Consider the following 20999-nt stretch of genomic DNA (forward strand, 5'->3'; position numbering starts at 1 on the left):
TAGTTATTGCTGATGTTATAAGAATGTAAAACTCAAAGAACATTAAGCAAGCTTCTGACAGTTTTACATTACGATTAACCAACCATAAATTATTTTCTGTCATTTGTTTATATGAAGCAGCAATCCATTTACTTCTGAGAGTTCTATGTATGTGTAATTAATACTGAATGAAATAAAGACAAAAGTCAGGTGTGTTCTTTTCCACTGCTAAATAGGATCTAATGATCTTAACATGTAACTAATGATCCAGCAATGAGTGGGTTGGTGCTGTGATCAAATGAAACAGATGGAAAAAAAAATATCTAAAGTTTATAAGGGGAAAATACTTGATGGAAGATAGGAGGTGAGTGAGCTTCTTTCAACTCATGTCATCACTTGCTCCAATTAGACATTAACATATATCCCAGTTTTTTCATATGAATATAAAGCATTTCTTATCTGTCAGTTTTGATACATTAATGTGTGGGAAAATATTTATGAAGTAGTATTTATTATAAGGCAGAAAGGTTTTATATATGGCCAAGGTATGACTACTTTTATAGAAATGGAAAGGGGCTTGGGTTTTATCTCCATTTTTCTTGTCTCTGTACACAGAGATCTGCAATCTCTTTCACCTATATATATATTTTTCCCTTTTAAATTCACCACATTTCCATTTGTTTTGTGAATAAAAGAGAATCAGGACTGTAGATTTTGTTGAAAGAGAACTACAGGCTAGTTTCTTCTGCTGAAAGTACAGCTAAATCCTCTGAGCTCTTGCTAGATTTAAATTCTGGACCCAGTAATTATCTTTCTCCTGTCTTTTGGGCAGAGGTAGCTATATGTGGAGTTGGAGAAGCCTAGAATATACCTGGTCTACTCTTATCCATCCCTGCTGCCTTCCCCTGTGGTTCCAAAATAGATCAATTTTTGAAATCTATAATTAGAACTTTGTTCTTTGGCTTCATTCAGTATTAAAATGTAACTTTGGGAAATAGTGTGTTTCACATTATCTAATAGATATTTGCTACCATATATTAAAAATGATTTCTACATATTCTATCTGTGGGCCCCAACAGGGATAGATGCGTGTGTGTGTCACTGAGAAAGAGCCTGGACCCTCAAGACAAGTTCACTTCCTCAACACTCTTTCCAAGCACCTTGAAAGTACTTTGTTTTCTTTTTCCTCCCCCGCCACCCCAAACTGAAACCAGGCATAGCAGCTGCCATCAGGTATTTCTGATGACATACATATCTCTTTCAGTATAATTAAGGATCACTGGTTGAATCTTAGTCACCCTTGGAGATAAGCTAAACTGTATAATACACCTTACATTTTAACACAACAATGTAAAATAGACGTTTCCCACTGGGTTTTATTGCAAGGATTCAGACAGGTATTAGCCCTACGGGAAAGACTATCAAATTGCTTTTGATGACAATGAATCTCAAACTCTTAGAAAAGGTTGTAAAACCACATTGGTGGGATCCTGTATAGTTAGCAGAAATTCAGAAATATATTTGGTGACTCATTAGCATCATCATATAAGCTGTTTTTATTAACTCATTTAACCCCCAAATATTTGTTAAACACCTACCATATGCAAGGCACTCAGAGAAGTACCTTGCGGATTACAAAGCCATGGACACAGCAGAGGCCACTCATAATAACTTTGGGCTGTGCAGTCGATTCTGCCTGCTGTGTGCTCAGTGCAATCAAAAGGAAGGAAAGCACAGAACCCAGTTTCCAGATGTCTTCCACAAGTATGGTCAGGATGTCCTAGTAAATGCAGTCTAAATTTGAAGTCAGGGTACTTCAAGCTAAATCAGTTCAATACAAATTCATAGGCATTGTTTTAGGGGCTGGGAAACAAAGACAAAAAACAGCCAACACTCATTGTATGGGATGCAGACACATGCATAACTAATTATGATAAAATGAAAAGGGCTTATAATAGCAGTGAAATCAAAGTGCTTTGGAAAAACAGGAGGGAATGATTAATTCTGTAAGGGCTTTATGACAAAGGCTGAAATAGTAGCAAAAGAGAGATGTCGTTTGGTTTGAGTATATTAAGCTAGGAATTAGACAGGAGGGAAAAAGGGGAAATCCAGAGTTCACTACACTTCTAGTTAAACACAATGTTCTGGCCAATAAACTGACAAAATTACTAGAAAATTAATAGAGTTTTCAAAATAAAAAACCACTTATCATGAACCCACCATGTGCACAACCCTAAGCTATGTTTGTGGGAGACAAAAGAGGTATTTTGTCCTAACAATATGCATGCAACTTGTATAGAGGGGCAACAGCATAAACAAATAACAGCATGGATTAAACAAATAAAATATAGAAAAGTGCAATAAATACACCAAAGGTATGGGTTTTTTTAGAAAGGTTTTTTTCAAAACATTGACTATAAAGAATTAAGGAAAAAGGTGCTATAGGTTGGAATAGTCTGTAGGGACTTAAATTGTCCTGTATCCTAAGAGGAAAATTATGGAGTTGGTTCAGAGTCAAAACCAAGGTTATAGAGATGTGGCAGCATGAGACACAGGAAAGAACCTTGGACAGTCAGGAAACTTGAGTCGCTCTTAAGCCTGGCTCTGTCACCAATGTGTAACTTACAGTGACTCATTTAGCATTTGTGGCCCTCAGCTTTCTGCAGCTGAGGGGAGGCTGAATGAAGAGTACCCTCCCCCACTTTCAGTTCTTCCATTGTTGCCACTGTCTGCTCACCACCCCCAAACCAAAACAGCCTGTCATTTGGAGGGAGTTCCAAGACCTGTGCCCTTAAATGAAGCTGACAAATACAGGACCCTGTGGCTGTTTTTTTTTTTTTTTTTTACCTGTTCCTCTATCCCAAGTCAACTCTATGTCTGGGACTAGTGAAGTGCCAAGTGTTACTACACTCCTAGAATTCCAGCCGCAGGATTTACCACGAGGCTAATAAGGCCCAAGCTTCAGCACTCATCACTTGCACAGGCCCTTTCTATATCCCTGAGGGCAGCCTGACAATGAATTCACATGGTCATATGTTTTTGTAAAATCTATAGAATAAGCTATTTCTACATTATTGTTTTTAAAAAGGATCTTACCTCAAATTGTGTAAGTTCCAGGCTCCAGGAAAATGCGGATCCACCCTTGGTCCCCACATACTTCCAAGTTGCATGACCATGCATACAAAGGAAACGTCCTAAAACAGGAACAGGTGACATATCTGTTGGCCTGGTATGAAAGAAAGAGGAAAGACAACTTGCATTTTAATTTTAATTTTTTTTTTTTTTTTTTTTTGCCCTCTGCATCGTCCTTTGTCGGTGCTAGCCCCTTAATGGTGGGCTTATCTTTGTTCATTCCCATGCCTGCTTTTTCAAGGCCAGTATGAGTGGACTGGGGTATTACATACTGGAACACATGTACTGTTTTTGAGGCTTAGAATTTTGGGGAGAATGTTCTGTTTCTTCTCAGGCGGTCCTTACAGACTTTATGGTATAGAATAGAGGTCCTAAAGTCACTCCGGCGCGGTGCCCTCTCCGGAAAAACCTCCCTCGGCACGGCCGGAGCTACATTTACTCCGCGCTGCTGACAGCCCGCGGGCGCGCAGGGATGGACTTCTGCACGCCGCGGAGGCCTGGCGTGCGCAGAGGGAAGGGGGGCCGGGGGCTGGGGGAGGAGATCGGAAGGGGAGAGGTAATCCCCGGCGTTTTGAGCATCCCCTTTTTAGAAAGACTGAGTCTCTCCAGGACAGCTGCTGCGGTCACACCGCAAACTTAAAAGCCGCCCTCCCGCTCGAAGCGTGCCTTTCTTCGCCACACTCGCCTCCTCAAAGCTCCAGCTGGTGCCTGGATCTCCGCCTGTCCCGGCAGGGCGCTCGGGGACCAGCAGCGCCCCCTGCCTCGCGGCCTGGCCTCTGCGGCCGCAGCCTCCGCGCTCCTCTAGGGCCGCCGGCGGTTCCGCGGCTCAGCCAGGGCTGCGGCTCAGTGGAGCTCGCCCCGGTGCCCCGGGTGGCCGCCTCGCACGCCCGCAGCCCGTATCCCCGTACTGTCTCCCTGAAAAGATTCCAAGCAAAGAGCGGGAGAGACGAGTTCGTGGCAGGTAAGGCTGGTTTCGGGTCACCTGCTACTCAGTGGGACGGCGTTCAGGGGACCGCGGTGTTAAGCGGGGTGACTGGATTTGGGGATGGCCGTGTTTCTGAAGTGAGGATGCTCAGGGGCCAGAAGACAAGGAACCGTCCTGGAAAGGAGAACGCGCTCGGGAGCGGGAAGGGAGTGCGCGCCGGAGAGCGGACGGCCTGTGCGCGGGGCGCCGGGGACGGCGTGGCGGCGGGGGCGCGGTCCCGCTTCGCCCTGTCGCTGCCCGAGCTTCCTCAGCCGGAGTCCCGGGCGGCCAGCACCGTCAAAGTTTCCTCGTGAGACGCGCCCAAGAACTTCACTCTCTCTTCCCGGCCAAGGCCGGGAGAGCTCGTTTGAACGTGTCCGGTGGCCTCCGCAGGCTGCAGGTTCATTCGGAGACGCGCTAGTGGGGACCGTCTGGGAGGACTTGACCGAGGGCGTCTGCGCCCTCGCTCCCTCCTTTCCCGTTGGGCTGGGGCAGGGGCCCGGGAGACCGTGGTGGTGGTTTTTGTTGTGGCGCTTTTGGGGAGGGATGGGCGACACCTTTTTCCCTGTGAGGGAAACGCGACGCTCAGTCGTATGGAAGCGCGCATCCTTCTAGACCCTGAGGGGAAAATTGGAGTCAGACCCCAGCCACAAAGCCGGCTGTCTGGGAAATGCGGTCGCTGCACAGCGCTCTCCGGCTGGAGCAGGGCCTCGCCGGGTAGGCTCAGCTCGGCTCGCTCTGGAGAAGCCGGGATTTGACTCAGGCGGGCAATTTAACCCGGCCAGCTTACCCCCCACGGTGTTCCCTGCCGCCCCGCCCGTCGCGCCGCCCGTCGGCGCGTTAATGGGCTGGCCTGGCAGCACAAGGGCAGTGCTCGGCTCCCGTGATGCTCCTTCCCGCGGGACTTGTGTTCAGCCTCGTGGGCTGAGTTACAGGGCTTTCGTCCCGGCGCGCGGAGGGCGCTTGACAGGAGGAGGGGACGAGGCGCTCGCGGGCAGGCAGGAATCCAGCGGGCTGGACGCGAGCCGCGCGCCCAGCTGCTGGGGCCGCCGAGCTTCCAGATTCCGTGTGACGGAGAGCAGAGTTAAATAGGCGAAACTTTTCGCCATTTACCCCCGAGTGAAGTTTTAAAAAAAGTCAGGTATCCCTATGAGGACTCTTCATTTTCCTCTAACCCCCCTGCCATCCTTCCTTAGCTTGTCGGCGTTGTTTGCACAAGCAAAATGGGGAGGCGCACCTTAAAGTCTCAAATGCAGCTGGAAAGTGTTCTCTCCTCCTATATGTGTGTGTGTGTTGGGGAAGCGGAGTCCTTAAACATCTGGAGCAAAGTGGTAAGGGGCAGGTAGAGGAGACGGGACGAGACCCCGTCTAGGTCTGGGGCTGCTATTGTGTAACCATGGAAACCGCCAGGGCGGGCGCGGTCAGTGCCTCACAGGTTCCACACGTGGAAAGAAGAACGTGAAAGTGTGGGGAACGGAGAGAGCCACACGTCACCACTTCAGTGAAGCCTTCTCTTCTTCCGCTGCTCTGAGGGCAGACAGCGAGGAGGATGAGCAAAAAGGTCTGGGTTGGAAGTGAGCTCCCCCAGCCAGCAAGCGCTTTAACTCTGTCCAGCCTTGGAGTCGCTGAGGCTCGTCCCAGCAGCTAAAGCTGGCCCGAGGAGCCACGGCGGACAGGCTACAAAGTGATGATCCAGGTCAGGGAGATGGGAAAAAAAAAACCCTGGCCCTTCGAAGAGAAAGGCCAGGAAATACCGGAAGGTGATGTGGAAAGAGATAAGAATAGGGTCAAGAGGTAGCTGAGAGACAATGAAACGGGTACTGATCAGGACTGCCAACATTTCAAATGGAATTTGCCCATTTGGAATGGAAAATTGGTGAAAGGAATGGACGTTGAGCAAACACCACATCCCAGGTGTTCTGTATATTCAAAATTAATATTCCTAACAATACTACATGAAGTGTGATTATTCTCTTATTTTTTAGGTGAAAAAAACACAGGCAGAGAGTTAGAAATGAGTGGTGTCCAATTTTGGCTTTTGCAATCTTAACAAAGACTTGTAATTCTTAAAATAGTATTGATGGGTAGGGCAGTAGAGAAAGCAGCATTTCTCATTTTAGAGTTGTGAGAATAATGAGATGTGAAGTTGTTAATTGATGTGTCCAAACGTAAGCTAGTAAGGGGAAGAGCTGAGACTGGAACTGTTCCACCTGATTGTGGGTCACCTTTCAGGGACTTCAAACAGCTTTCCATGACCTCATTTAAAGCGAAGACCTTTTGAAGATGAGTTTGATGCTGTATCTGTATATATTATAATTTACAGGGGAAGAACACCCAAGAATTTAAATAGGATCTATGGTTGAGGGTGGGCAAGGGCCACATCAAATCTGTAGGCTGAGAATCGTATGTACATGCTATTAATAATCTATGTGTATATAGGTCTTATTGTATCTTAATAGGGATTATTAGTGACTTTAAATTATGTTTGTAAAGGAAATATGGAAACAGAGGAAACATTTTGTCAAATAGTAACCCCATAGCTATGCTGAGAAAATTTCCAGACATTAATGAAGTTTTCTTTAGTTTATTTTTTGCCTTCATGACTGAATACCTAAAAACTTAATTCATATTTTGGCACCACTGGTTCACCTTTGTAAGAGTTTGTTGCCCATTAATCTTGGTGAGTAATGATTTGACTCCTTTACCTTCCTGCCGACTCTCTGAGAGGGGAGGTCAAGGAAAAATATCTGGCAATGCAAAATGTTTTAGAATTATCAGGAAACTATTATAATCAACAGGAACAGAATCTTAGAGTAAAAGGTAGAGAAAAAAAATCATGTGGCTTTTTTGATTTTCCCTGATGGCAGAATTGTCTTTATAGTAACATCTTAGCTAATGAATTTTCTTTATACTTTTGCATGGGAAAATCCACAAAAATAAACTGAATTTTTTAATCTCTGTGTGTATGTGGGGGAGTGGGGCTTGTAAGGGTGGGAGTGGGAGTTATTTTTGTTGACAGGGAAAGTCAGGAATGAAAAGGCAGAAAAGGCATGTGCACTATTTCCAAAGAGAGGCTAGCAGATCAACTCTAGGTTTAAACTTGAGTCAACAAGCTGAATTTCTCTAACATCTTTTATTTTCCAAAACTAGGAAATATATGGTTTGTAGTTAGAGTTAAGTTAAAAGAGAAAGTTTCATGGTGCCCAGTTCTTATTTTTCACACTATGTTCTCATTACATTACATTACATAGGCATTTGTTAACTATCAAAATGTTTATCACAGATTGGAAAATGTCTCTGAGGATGTTCTGGAATCTGTAGATATCTCTGCAGTCCAGTATTTGTTTACTGCTTATACAGAGTTACTGGATTAAGTCATCCCAATTTTTATTAAGTATTTGGAATATCATATTCTCAAGGGGAAAACTTTATAATTTGTGCCAGTTTAATGAATATTAGTATGTCTTCAGACTGTTATAGCTTCATTATTTGGGGAAAAAACAAATGTGACTGAATTTCTCTGGGAAATATAATGCTCTGATGACATATATTCCTTGAAAACATTCTTGTCAAGTAATAAATGATATATTTAATAAACAAGAGTAACCATTGCTCTATTTTGAAAAGTCATTAATTTTTCTGTAAATACCTGGAGCTATATAGATTACCTGAGTAAATTAGTATGTCAACACCCAATAACATATCCCTTGAAAGGAAAAAGAAGTATCCCCATTTGTGAAATAGTAGTAATAACAATAATAATACTGATTGACCATAGGTAAAACTTGTTAATCACATTCCTTCCAACCTCAAAACTTGTTTTAAGTATTACTCGACAAAATCTTGGTAAAAATCCCTTTGCGTTCTTATATCTTCCATCAAGCCTTTCAAGCTAATATTCTAAATTTCCAATAATTTGTTTTCTTCTTTACTTTGTTGCTGCTTATGATCCCTGGCTAGTTCATAAGAACCTTGAAGGAAAGAATCTGTCTTCTCTAACATTTTGTACCTTTCTTTAAGTTCCATGCTAAATATATTTTAGATCTGTAACATATTGAAGTCCAATTAATTATCTAAACAGCTAATAGAATAATTTTGAATGTCTATAAAAGATCAGATTAAAGACCTTTGGTTTTATACTTTACTTTCTTTGAGATTTTAGGAAGGATAGTTTTCTCTTAGAGCTGTTTTACCCTTTCATAGAAAAAAAAGTGGTGAGATTTTGAGTGTAATGTTTAACATACAGAGGTGGTGTAATGATTGGGAAAAAGGGTGTATGACAATATTTAGTAAAAGTTGCATGTTACAAAAATTATTTTTAGATTTCTTGTATTTTTTTAGAAGGATCCCACTAACAAATGAGAAGCTACATCATCTATGTCCACCTTAGTTCACCTTAACGTTATAAGTACTTAAATAAAAACTAAAATGAAGGATATGGCTAAAACAAAATTCAGTATGCAAAAGAAATACACTGATAAGCAACTGTAACACCTTTGAAATTATTTTGAAATTTAAGTAATAAGCATGAGAAATACTTAAATTATTAGATATTTATAAATATAAATTATTAAAAACAAAGTGCATCAAAAAGCTTGAATAAATAATAAAGTATACTGTTCATACTTAGATTTTAAATGATTTTGATTGCTTTTAGTCTGTCTTCATTAATGTTTGATCATTTTATCTCTATGTAAATAATAATGTTTCATAATTTCTAATAATAGTGAACCAGGATATCTTTAACCAGCTTGCTAATCTTTCACCAGTGAATTTAGACAGTTCACTCATTCTTTTGCAAAGTTCAATAAGCTATAAATATTACCCTCCCGTAGAAATGTATAAAAGAAACCAAGAATTAAGTGACCAAGGGTTCACAGAAGAGTCCGCTTCTGTCTCAATCTGAATCTCACATCCTTTTAAATATGTGGTATCTTCTGCTTCAGAAATCAGGAACGATTTACTTTATGCCCCTAGTTTCTTCCATAGGGCATTTAACATAATAACTTCAACATTTTGCGTTTTTAAAACTAGTGGTTATTAGTATGTTCTGTTAGTAAGTTTAGTAGCAAATTACAGAAAAATGGAAACATTTGCTATGTTTTTCTAATTAAATGAAATTAAGCATCATTAAATGAGACTATTACTACTAATAACTAAGTCAATAAAATAGGCAAAAAAGTCTAAATTATTGAACATCTTAAAAGAAATATAGTACTATTGTTTTCATGGAAAATAAATAAAATGGTGAAGATCTAAAAAGGTAATGTTAACCTACCATCAGATAAATGTTCAATTTATTTTTTCCTGTATTAACTATGCATTTTACTAGGTCTTCTCATTAGTTAATCTTTTGCATAACTTAAAACAGCTTTGAAGAATTATGGTGTCATATTTGGTCATAATAATGAACCTATATAATTGGAACTGAATTAAATATATATGATTTCAAGCATATTATATTAACAGATTAATTAGACTAATAAAACTGTTTAGTAGAGATATTGTGTGGAGTTGCCTTGATGAAGAGATTAACCATAAATTTATTATCAACATGTATGAACTACTTTAAAACATTGTCCAGAAAAAACAAAAATGTGCTCTTAAATTGCTTAAATAGTCCCATAGAAAAACCTTTTTGCCCATACTATATTGACTGCTGGACCCATGCCTGATGACATCATAATTTCACGTTAGGCCGAAATAATCTGGTTTTCTTTGATAGGATGTATAAAATCATGCTAAGCTTTTACGCACACCCCCCTTTTTTATATGTTTCATGAGACTAGTCCATACATATGAAATTTAGGCATTCTTGGATTTTGGTATTTATTACTGTTGTTACTTTCATATAAATGTTCGCTCTCCATTGCTCTCCATATCTGAAATGATTATTCTGTGAAAGAAAGAAGTGTTTTCTAAGATAAAAATGAATACTTTTATTTGGAAGAACAGTTTCAATTTTGAATTATAATACTTCATTTCAAAGTTAGATATTTGGAACTCTCAGAATTCTCAGTTAACTTGTAAAACTAAAAACTGGGTCAGTAGAAGTTGATACTAATTTGAGTTTTCTTGTTGAAATGGCGTATGTGTTTTTTGTAGACTTTTCTTTTTATAGTAGTGATTTTCATTGCAGATATAGTTCATGACCATTGCTGAAAAACTAGAAAATATACAGGAGCATAAAATGGACCAGTGTTAGTAAAAATTTACACACAGATATACTGCACACAAAGGTATGTTAATTCTTAGCTTAAACATGAAATTTATTTAAAAAAAATTTTTTTATGTTATACCTAGTGCCTGGATCTTGTTTTCTAATGCCATTTTCCAATTAAAGGAAACAGAGATCCTTTGGAGAAATGCTGATTGTAGGACTGGGGCAGAAAATACACAGCTTGGGCCTGGAGCATCTCATAGTGCTGGAAATAAAAGAGCTCAAAATGTGCACATACACACATGTATATACACCACATCATACACACAATGATAGGGGTATGTCAAAGAGATACAGGAACCAATTAAGAGAGCTTCCTAGTCAAAGCTGGGACAATTTGAGCAAAAAAATTAAGTAGTACTGATTATAATCCAAAGTATGAAATCATATCCAAGAGATCATGCTCATATAAAGGTATGATCAAATACATTAATGAAAGAGGAGAAGAGACAAATCTCCCATGCAGTAGAATTTCAAATAATTTATATAGATATTTTGCCGTCAAGGAAAGGGAACCTAACCCCCTACTTCTCAAGCGTGAGCTGAGCATGGTTCCTTCTTCCAAAGTGTATGGCATGTAAAGTGGGGGAAGATTATTTTACTGTGGATGAGCCTGACGAACACTGTATCAAACAGGTGATCAAGGTCACATCAACAGTAATAAAGCCTGTTGATAGATTATGCCCTCGGTATCATGGAATGAAAATGACACTTTACCTCTACCATTCTTTTCCCAAAACTCATAACCCCAGTTTAACTATGAGAAAAACATCAAATTCCAGTAGAGGTGCAATCTACAATATACCTGACCAGTACTCCTCAAACCTGTCAAAATCATCAACATCCAGAAAAACTCTGAAAAATTGTCACCGACAAGAGAAATCCAGAGACATGGACTAAATGTGATATAATATCTCCAATCAGATCCAAGAAAGGAAAAAGAACAATTGATCAAAAATAAGGAAATCAGAATAAATTATGGACTTTAGTTAATAATAAGTATTAATATTGGTTCATTAGTTATAACAAGTTCCCATAATAATGTAAGATGTAAAAATAATAGGGGAAACTGTGTGCGTTACAGGATACTCTCTGTACTATTCATACAATGTTTTTCTAAATCTAAAACTGTCACAAAAAATCAAGCCTATGCTTAAAAATTGTATTTGAAAGTGAATAGAATAACCATAGTGAGAAATTATATAAAAGGTGGACCATTCTCTGCCCAGCAAGGGTAATGTCATTTCAATTAAATGCTTATTTTACTTTATTACCCTAGCTCAAGGTAATACTATTCTGACTTTTTTTCCCGTTGATGCTAAATGTAACAGGTCTCATAATAAACACATATTTTGAATTAGCCATTCCTCTTATAATTATTTATTTCTTGAAATAAAATGTATTTGGGTTACTAAAAATTTCTACATCACCATTATTATAGGTTCCATGCAAAGAAAGCTATGTATTAGTCATGTCCTATAAATCAATCTTAAGTATTAAAAGAGAAGGCAATTTTTTTTCTACTCCTCTATTTGCTATTTCACTGATATTGACAAGATCCATCATCTGTACCAGATGTCTTCAGTTCTAGATGATGATTATGCTTCCAAAATTCTTGCCAAAACAGCTCTATGACTATTTATTCTTTTTTCCTCTCTGCATCTCAAGGACATCTACTACATTAAGTATGCTAAAGATTATTCCCTATCAAATATTATATATGTAATACTTGTATCATTACCATTTTGAAAATTAAAAACACACCTGGGAGGCCTTTATGTCCTAAAAAGCTTCAAGAAGCAAGACTGTGTGTGTTCCAGCAATGTAGAGTGGGCAGGGAACATGGGCTGCCATTTCCCTTTCCACCTTTATGTATGTGCACGTTCCTGTGTTTTCAAAGCTTTCCCTCACTTTGTTTAGGCACTTTATATACATACAAGTCACACATTATTCCTTCTGTTCACTGTATTCCAGATTGTTGCATATTTTTAAAAAGTTTGAGTTTTACTGTTTTAGTAAACTCCCTTTACAGTTGTACCAGAAGTCCTGTCATTTTACCTTTCTTATCTAAGCTTTTATACATGCTTTATTTTTTATTGTTGCCTCATATTTATAATAATTTAACTATTATCTTCCTCTGTGCTTTGGACTTAACTGCAGTTTTTGCTGAATTTGTGTTTTTTTGTGGCAGATGTTGAAAAGTGTAGCTATGCTTTTTAAAGAGTTTTTTTCTGTTTTTAGTTTGTATGACTCATAGCATAAAAAACACATTTCAAGAACTTATTCGGGAAAAGTCGTGGGACCTGATCCCAGAATATGTGACTAACGGGCCTCTTTTTGGTGATGCCCCACTGAATTTCCTGAAATAATGGAAGTGTCTGAAAAAGATTCAGATCTTTATGAGTAATATGCTGTCGTCTCTCATTGGAATCTTGGATTCAGGGTTTTCATTTTTGTTACACAAAATAATTTTTTCAGAAGAGAGACCGTTCCTATGGTACTTTAATCCAATCAAAAAATGGAATGAGAAACACAATATTCTGACCAAAACCTTTCTTTTTTTTATTGAAGGATAGTTAGTATACAATCTTATATTGGTTTCAAGTATACAACACATTGGTTTAACAGTTACCCACATTATTAAATCCTCACCCCAGCTGGTGCAGTTACTATCTGTGACCAAAACCTTTTAAAGTGCATACCTTGTTTGCATAAGAGAGGTGCAATTCACATTTTTGCATAGACTATTGTGTTGTCTCCTTTTTACTTCCTATTAATATATTTTCAAGTAATTCATGGCTTGTGTGTGAATACATAATTATAACGGAAGTATTATTTTTTTAAATGTCTTTGTAGATGAAGTAATCATCTCAAATCTTGTCTTTGTTGAGGTTTGACTTTCCATATCTGAGGACAAATTCTTTAAAAACTACTGCAATTGTATATGTACTAATTTTACCTTTGACATATATTCTGATGCAAAATTCACTCTTTTGGCCATGTTAGCTTCAGTCTTACAGCTTCATATATTTCCTTACCTCAATCGAATTTGTGTGCTATAAGTTGCCCATCAAGCATGTTGGTAGAAGATCAAAGTAGCCAGACTATTTTGTCTGCACAAGTAATCGCTAGATGAAATAGTGTAAGATGAGTTCATATTTTAAAATGGGAAGTTAATCCAAATCAATAAATTATTATCAACTTTTGAAGTTAATACTTTTATCACCTGTAAAGTAACTGTTCTAAAGCATTTATACTGGATATACAGATGAGAGAATAACATTTTCTTTCTTTGGCTTGATTCACATTTCACAGAGCTGTGGGGATTGTTGTCTTAGACTGCACTGTGATGAGGTTTGGCAGAGAGGGCTCATTGTTCAGGTTTTTAAAAGGGCAAGTTTTTGGCAGGAATAACTTTCATAGAAGAGGAATTCTGTGCTTACACATGTGCACTCAATAAACCCTTCAGAGAGCTTGGGCTAAGATATTACGGATTCCTCATTCCCTTATTCCACCCTACCCCCTGTCTCTGGGTGTTGATTGTTTAGAACCCTTTTGTTGTGTCACTATCACATAGACCTTTTCAATTTCCAGGAAATGGTTCTTTCAGTTCATATTCTAAAACTTTAATATAGAGTACAGTGAGTCATTATTTCATATCTTGGTACTTCTACTTGAGAATTTTACAAAATAACAATTACATTCAGATCTGCTTTCCACTAATATTTGTCATTCACACAACTATTGTCTCCATGATAGCCAAAAATCATCTAATATTTCTAATTCTGATAGAAGCAAAGATTTGGAGTTTCCCATTTTTTTTATTGTGTAAAAGCAGTGTTGAACAGTGTACTTTAAATTATGATGAGCAAAACAAAGGTCTTATAAATTCCCCAAGTCACCACACATGGCCTACAGTCTGTACTCTTCCCTCACTGGGCTTTGGTTGTGCCAACTGTCTTTTCACTTGGAATAATTTTGTCCTTTACTTGCATCACCTCTCCTGGCCCCCTTACCATCCTCACATATGTCCACTACATCTTACCTAAAAAAGATTCTATCCACCTGAACCTAAGATCTTTTCTAGTCCTCAATTGCTATTACTCTCTCTTTCTTCTAGTATCACAAGACTAAGTTTCTTAAGAATAAAGACCAATGGTTGTTACCTCAACATTTTCCCCAATCTTCCTATGGCCTATCACCAAATCTTGTACATAATCAGTACACAGTCTCTAATATCTGAATGGAAATTGATCCATTTAGGATCGATTACCTGTTTTTTCCTCTTGTGACTACTTTAGATGTGAAATTCATCATAAAGCGTATTTCACACATGTATTCCTTCACAAAGGTTATTTCACACATATATTACTCTTGATGCCTTCCTTTCTCTAATTCCCTTTTCATCTTTTAATTCAAGAAGCATTTATTAAGTGCCTGTTATGTGCTGAGCACCATAAGAGTCACTGATGAAATAAAGATGGGAAAACAGCTGCCGCCCTGAAGTAGACAATTGTAAAAGAATGCATTATCATCATAGGTCAAATCAATCTCTAAGTGATATTACATCCAATAAAGAGAAGGTCTTATTCATAGTCTTAGTCTTTTCTCTACAGCTTTTTCTTTGATTATGTCATCTTCTTCCTAACTTCTGCTTTTATCTGTGTGGAGAGTAAACCCAATAAACAGAATGATATTATGAGAATGTGGAGATGATGTCCAGAGTATTATCTCTAACCCTTACTTCTCTCTTGGGTCCCAGTTATTTCACCAAAGCACCTGTGACTTATTCTTTGTTGCTCAATACTCTACTCACAGAGGAGGTGCAATATAGTGAGTCATAAGAAATATATATTTGGTTATTCAGATCACCAAATATACAATTCCCAGGTATATTCAGGCCTCACCCACAGTTCCTGAAAACACTTAAGAGCCTTAAGGGTAAAATGGTGTCTTGTCATGCTAATGAGAGACTTTTGGACCACACCCAAGAGCCCAGCTGGAGGTTGAATCAGCCAATAGCCAATGATTTTGTTAATTTTGACTATATGCAATGAAGCCCTACAAAAATCCATGAGAGAAGCACATGACTCTCTTGGATGCTAATTCTCTGTAGGAGAGATCTTCCACACTTGGGAAACCAGAACACTTCCATGTGCCACCAAGCCAGGCCCCCACCTCCACAGGATCGAAGCTCCTTTATTTGGGACCTTGTCCATGTATCTCCTCATTTTATTGTTAATTTGTATCCTTTATTAAATTGGTAAAGCTAAATGTTTCCCTTAGTTCTGTGAGCTGCTCTAGCAAATTATTGGAACCTAAAGGGGAGGTTGTAGGAACCTCCAGTAGTAGCTCATTGGTCAGAAGCCCTGGGAACTGCCTGGGGCTTGTAACTGGTGTCTGGAGTGAGGGGTGAAGGGCAGTCTTGAAGGAAGGAGCCCTTAACCTAGAGAATCTGGGGCAGTCTCTGGGTGGGTAGCCTTGGAATTGAGTTGAGTTCCCAGACACCCTGCTGATGTTCAAGAACTGCTTGGTATTATTGAAGATCTTCTCCCATACATAAACTCATTGGAATCGGATCTGAGAATGTGAATCGAATTATACTGTTGTGTATACTATTATTGTTGTGTAGGAAAAAAACACAGGAGGTCACTCTAGTAACTGAAAGGTTCAAAGTCTTTGATTATTGTAACTTTAAACTGGGATTTGAAAGTCTAGGAGGGGATGCGGTGCAATGCTTAAGTGACTATGCCCTACAAAAGCAGATAGCCTGGGTTCAGATCCCGGTTCAGATCCTTAGCTGTGTGATTCAAGCAAGTTACTTGACCTTTCTACATCTTTTCCCCATCTTTTAACTGGGGGTTTGTGAAAGCATTAACCTTTCAGGGTTATTGGGAGGGATAAATGCATCAATACAGGAAAGTCAAAAGCTGTATGGCATGTTATACAGTATTTGTGTGAGTGTTGTTTTCTTAACACAGATTATGCATATTACACATAGGTTGAATTCTTCTATCACCTACGCATTGTTCTATTGCTTTCCTGTTTTACCTGTGGGGTTCTGCTCACCTCATTCAAAGAACAGTCCTTTGGTGACCTTCAGTTATATTCCTGGATAAGAGAATATTGTTTTAGTATTGACTATTACCACCCTCTTTTTCTACACAGAAGTGGGTTTAAAAAGATATAATTTGGGGCTACATTGCAACTGACCATGATATCGGCATGTGAGGAAAAATTCAGGGCAAAGGAACCCTTCAGTTCTAGTCATCACAGAAGAGGCTGCCAGTTACAGAGTCTAAACAGCAAGTCATCAAATCCTTAGGTGCCCCATCTAAATTTCTAGGCTTCTTTCTTAGCATTTTACCATTCTCCTGTAGTGATCTACTCCTGGATTTGTTAACATTGCGTATTGGCTTGCTGAAGTGCTTTATCACCAAATAAGTAGTACAGATTTGTTCAATATCTTTCTTACCTGCCCTCCTGTTTATTTTACCCAATGCATAGATACTTCAGCCCACCAGCATAGGCCTGCTGTCATTCGGATCAGCTTGCCCACAGCTTGCTTTCATCACTTGATCACTTACCTTATCTCTGTATCTCTCCTAACCAGGGAGCCAGGGAACCTCTTGGAACCTCTCATTAAATGCTTTCACTATTCTACAGTTTTGGAGTATTTTTTAGTCTCCTTTATAAGGAGAAAAGGAAAAAAGTGACCTGATTTGCTGTCTACCGCTTGAGGGTATGGATATTTGATTCAGCAATACCTTCTCACATTTCAGTCCCATGCACAGGGACTTGAGCTGTCGAACTACCAAGAGAGCCCTGGATTCTTATTTCTTAAATTTTGGGCTTCAGGTGACTTTGTAGGAATCTGCAATGAGGTACATATGGAATCTTTGGCTAAGGGAAACTAAACCCACATCTTTCAAGGAGGAAGTTTAGGAAGAGCCCAGAGATAAATGAGTAGTTTCTCCATATCTATATGTAAGCATTGTGAAACACAAAGAGCATCTTTGTCTCATGCTGCTTCATCTGCTTGGTAGTTCTCTGGAATATAACTAATAGAAGCTTCAAGTATGTTAATCAATGATACTTTCCAGAAATTGAACTTGAAGGTCACTTCAGCCTCTGAGCAAGTGGAAGTGAAACTGAACAATAATGTTCTGGTTATTTTATGGGAAAATTCTTCTCTAATGCCATTTTTGGTAGTGTTTCAATTAGTCTGTTCCCATAACGGTCACTTCTGCATACAATTCTTAATCAATATACCTTATGTTAATAACAAAAACTATTTACACATATCTTATATTATTAATATTTCTTATATTAATAATTTATAAAAACCCTATTTCTGTTTCACAGGAAGTGAAATGTTTTGGCAAAGGATATACAAGATTTACTTGAAATAATTTCTAAATATTTGCTAAATAATCATAAAATTGATCACTCTACAATGTCCATCCTAGAATTATTAATTATTTTTCTATAGTTGCAAATGTACAGGTGTAAGGTATAAAGTGTTTCATTTACCTTTTTATATGCAGAGAGAAAAGAGGCATATGTGTGTGTATACATATATAGGTATACTATATATATATCTATATATGGGTTTATATATATGTATTATATATGATGTTTAAATTCTTATGATCTCATGTGCTTTCCTCCATTCTGAGGCTGTGATTTCGTTCACACAAATGTTTCTGTTTTATTGTTATATTGTAGTGGAAAGGGAGTACACTTTAGATTCACTATTATTAGGGGAAATTTTGTAAGTCACTAAGGACTATCAATTTTAGTATACTTATATATTGGAGTGGGGTAAATGCCAGATTTGCATACAAAACACATGAGTATTAAATGAGAAAATGTAAATAAACAATCTCTTCCAGTGCCTGACAGCATTGTTATTTAATAAATCAACACTAATAGTTTAATTTCTTATCACCAATATACATTAAGCATATTCTACTGGTTGCAAAGGCCTTGAAGTGCCAGGATACAGACTTTGGATTTTATTCTGTAGGCAATTGGGAACCACTAAAAGTTTTTGAGACATGAAATAACCCAAGAATTAGTGTTTGAGAAAGATGAACCTAGAAATAGTTTTCAAGGAAAGCAATTAAAAGACTCTTCATGGATGTAATAAGGGCTGACTAACACAGTGGTGATGTGAATAGAAAATTAAGGGTACCAGAGAAATAAAAGAATATCAGACTTTCATTGTTTGTTATTTGTATGTTTTATGATTTTATCCTATTATGTATTCAAAGTATTATTGAAAGGAAAGGAGCGACACATAGCAGCAATTCACCGGAGAGTTCCACTTTATTAGGGAAAGGTGCTGGGTTATATAGGAGGGGGCATGAATTGATTGAGGTATCACTTCTACGGGGCTGGTGGCTGTTGGCTAGGTGCTGGGATTGGGAGAGGGGGAGAGGTGATTGGGCTTCAGGTGGCGCCGGCAGGAACCGAGGACGCAGAAGAGAAGCCGGAAGTTTGCCATCTTACTGGTGGGGACCCTTCATTCCCCCCTTTCTCCTCTATGGGTTTGTGGATGTTGCTTTCTCTCTGGCTGCTTCCTGCTGAACAGGGGCGGAGAAGGGAGTGAGGGCTTGAGGATTGGGAGGAAAGGGTTGATAGGACTCCCCGCAGTAAGGACGAGTAGATGTGGACTTCTTCAGGTTTGGAAATCAATGAAGGTTCCCTGTAACCATAGGGTGGCCAAGAGGATATGGGTGTCAGGAGCCAGGCGTCTGCGGCTATTGTTTCCAGGAACAGTTTCCAGTGGAGAGAGGGGTCCATCTCAGCGTGTGGTGAGGAGGTCACGTGAGGGTGAGGGATCTTCTGTGGCCAGAAGCTGGTAGTTCCTGAGTAAAAGCTGGTTGAAAGCTTGATTAGAGATTTTTCCGACTTGGGATTTGATGAACTTTATTATACAGGGTAAGAAGAGACAGGCGAGAAGAATGATTATTATGGGGCCTGCAATGGGCCAGAGCCAGGTGAGGAGGGGGTTTGTTAGTATTGACGAGAATGGGTTGGAACTGGAAGCAGAGTGGAGACTGGAGGCAAGGTCGGTGAGTTTGGTAATGTCAGTTTCTACAATGCCAGATTCGTTGATGTAATAGCAGCACTCTTCCCAGAGGAAGACGCAGGTGCCCCCCTTCTCGGTGGTAAGCAGATCTAGGGCCCGCCGGTTTTGAAGGGTGACTTTAGCTAGCAAAGTGACCTGTCTTTGGAGAGACGCTAGAGAATCGGCAGTGGATGTCAGGGCTCCCTCAAGTTTGGCGTTGAGATCTCTAACTGCCTATAGAGAGTGACCCAAGGCTTCTCCCGAAAACCCTGCCCCAATGGCTGAGGTGATCAAAGAGCTACTGACCATGATGGGAAGGAAAGCAGCTCTTTTTGTGCGCGAGGGCAAGGGAGGTTGGAGCTCAAGGAATTCTGCCATGCTGTAAAGTGTTAACTGTGGGATTAGGGTGACGAGAATGCAGGGTGTATCGGAGTTGAGAGGCAGTGAGTTGAAAAGACTGCTATTACACTAAAAGAAGTGTCCCGGTTGCGTAAAAGTCTTAGAGCCGGAGGTAGGGGTGTAGATAGAGAGGCAGTGAAGTGTGCTGGAAGGGGGTGGAGTTGGGCTTACACAGTGGTGGATGGTGAGTTTATCTGCGTATTCTGGTTCCCATAGGGGTATGTCTGCCAGGGGGCAGAGGGATTGTCTTTCTGCATGGAAGGAGTAGTTGGAAATATTAAGGGGCACGGCGGCCAGCAGTGGGTGCTGTAGTGATGCGCACAAGAAACAATTGGCTGTGTTAAGGGTGTGGTTGAGAAAGATGGTGGTGTCCTGAATGAGCTGTAATGAAGAGTAGGAGAAATGGGAAGAGGGGTGGGGATAAGAAGATGAAGAGGCACTATCAAGAGTTTGGATAATGACTTTTTCGGAATGTCTGCTATCTGATGCAACTTGAGAGATCTGGGAATGAGAGGGAACATACTTTCGAGAGATATGAAGGGTACTGTGGGGGGTCGAGGACCCCCCGTAGTAAACTGAGGCTGTGACTCTGGCAGCCCCTCGAGAGTCCCAGGGATCTGGGATTGATAAGGAGAATGAGCCATTGGGATATTTCATGAAACGGTTGGAGGAGTAATACTGTGGGTACTGGAAGTTACCTATGTAGTGAATGGTGCAAGACTAGTAGGGACATCTCCTGTAGGTATCTGGCCATTGCCTGCAATAGGCTTGTTTTTGGTCATAGAGGAAGCAGAGGTAGGGAGAATAAGGGTAGCTGCTAGTGAACACTTCAGTGGAGGGAGGAAAGTGGAGGTATAAAGGCTCAGAGCAGCTTTTCAGAGGGCAGTCTGGTGTGGCAATGAGGGCAGTAACTTTTGTTTGATGCTGTGTGTAAGTCTGTCTGACTTTGAATCGCCATACAAAGGAGGCTGGGGTGGTGGGGAAGACAATAGGAATGAGGAAAAAAAGCGAGAGAGCAGTAAAGGAGGAAAAAGTCATGATTCGGGTATGGATGGCAAAGGGGGTGGACGGGATTTTGGAGGAAAGAGGACAGTAAGGTCAGGAGTCTGGAGGGAGGGAGAGTCTGTAAACTTTTGTAGGTTAAGAGATCTTTTAGGTGATGTGGGGACAGAATGGTAAGGGGCGCTCTGAATGTCAGTTTATGAGCTTCTTTCTGCAAGAGCTGTCTA

General features: G+C 39.7%; 1 protein-coding gene across 1 annotated transcript in view; it reads left to right on the forward strand.

Annotated features, from left to right (window-relative positions):
- The first annotated feature begins 3932 nt into the window (after nucleotides 1-3932).
- SEMA3D (semaphorin 3D) overlaps nucleotides 3933-20999 on the forward strand; it is a 206377-nt gene continuing 189310 nt past the window's right edge. Inside the window, exon 1 of the mRNA XM_037021701.2 lies at nucleotides 3933-4072. The gene's annotated coding sequence lies outside the window, so the exon portion shown is untranslated. The remainder of the gene's footprint in view (nucleotides 4073-20999) is intronic.

This window comes from Manis javanica, chromosome 6 (assembly GCF_040802235.1).
Source record: "Manis javanica isolate MJ-LG chromosome 6, MJ_LKY, whole genome shotgun sequence".
NCBI lineage: Eukaryota > Metazoa > Chordata > Mammalia > Pholidota > Manidae > Manis > Manis javanica.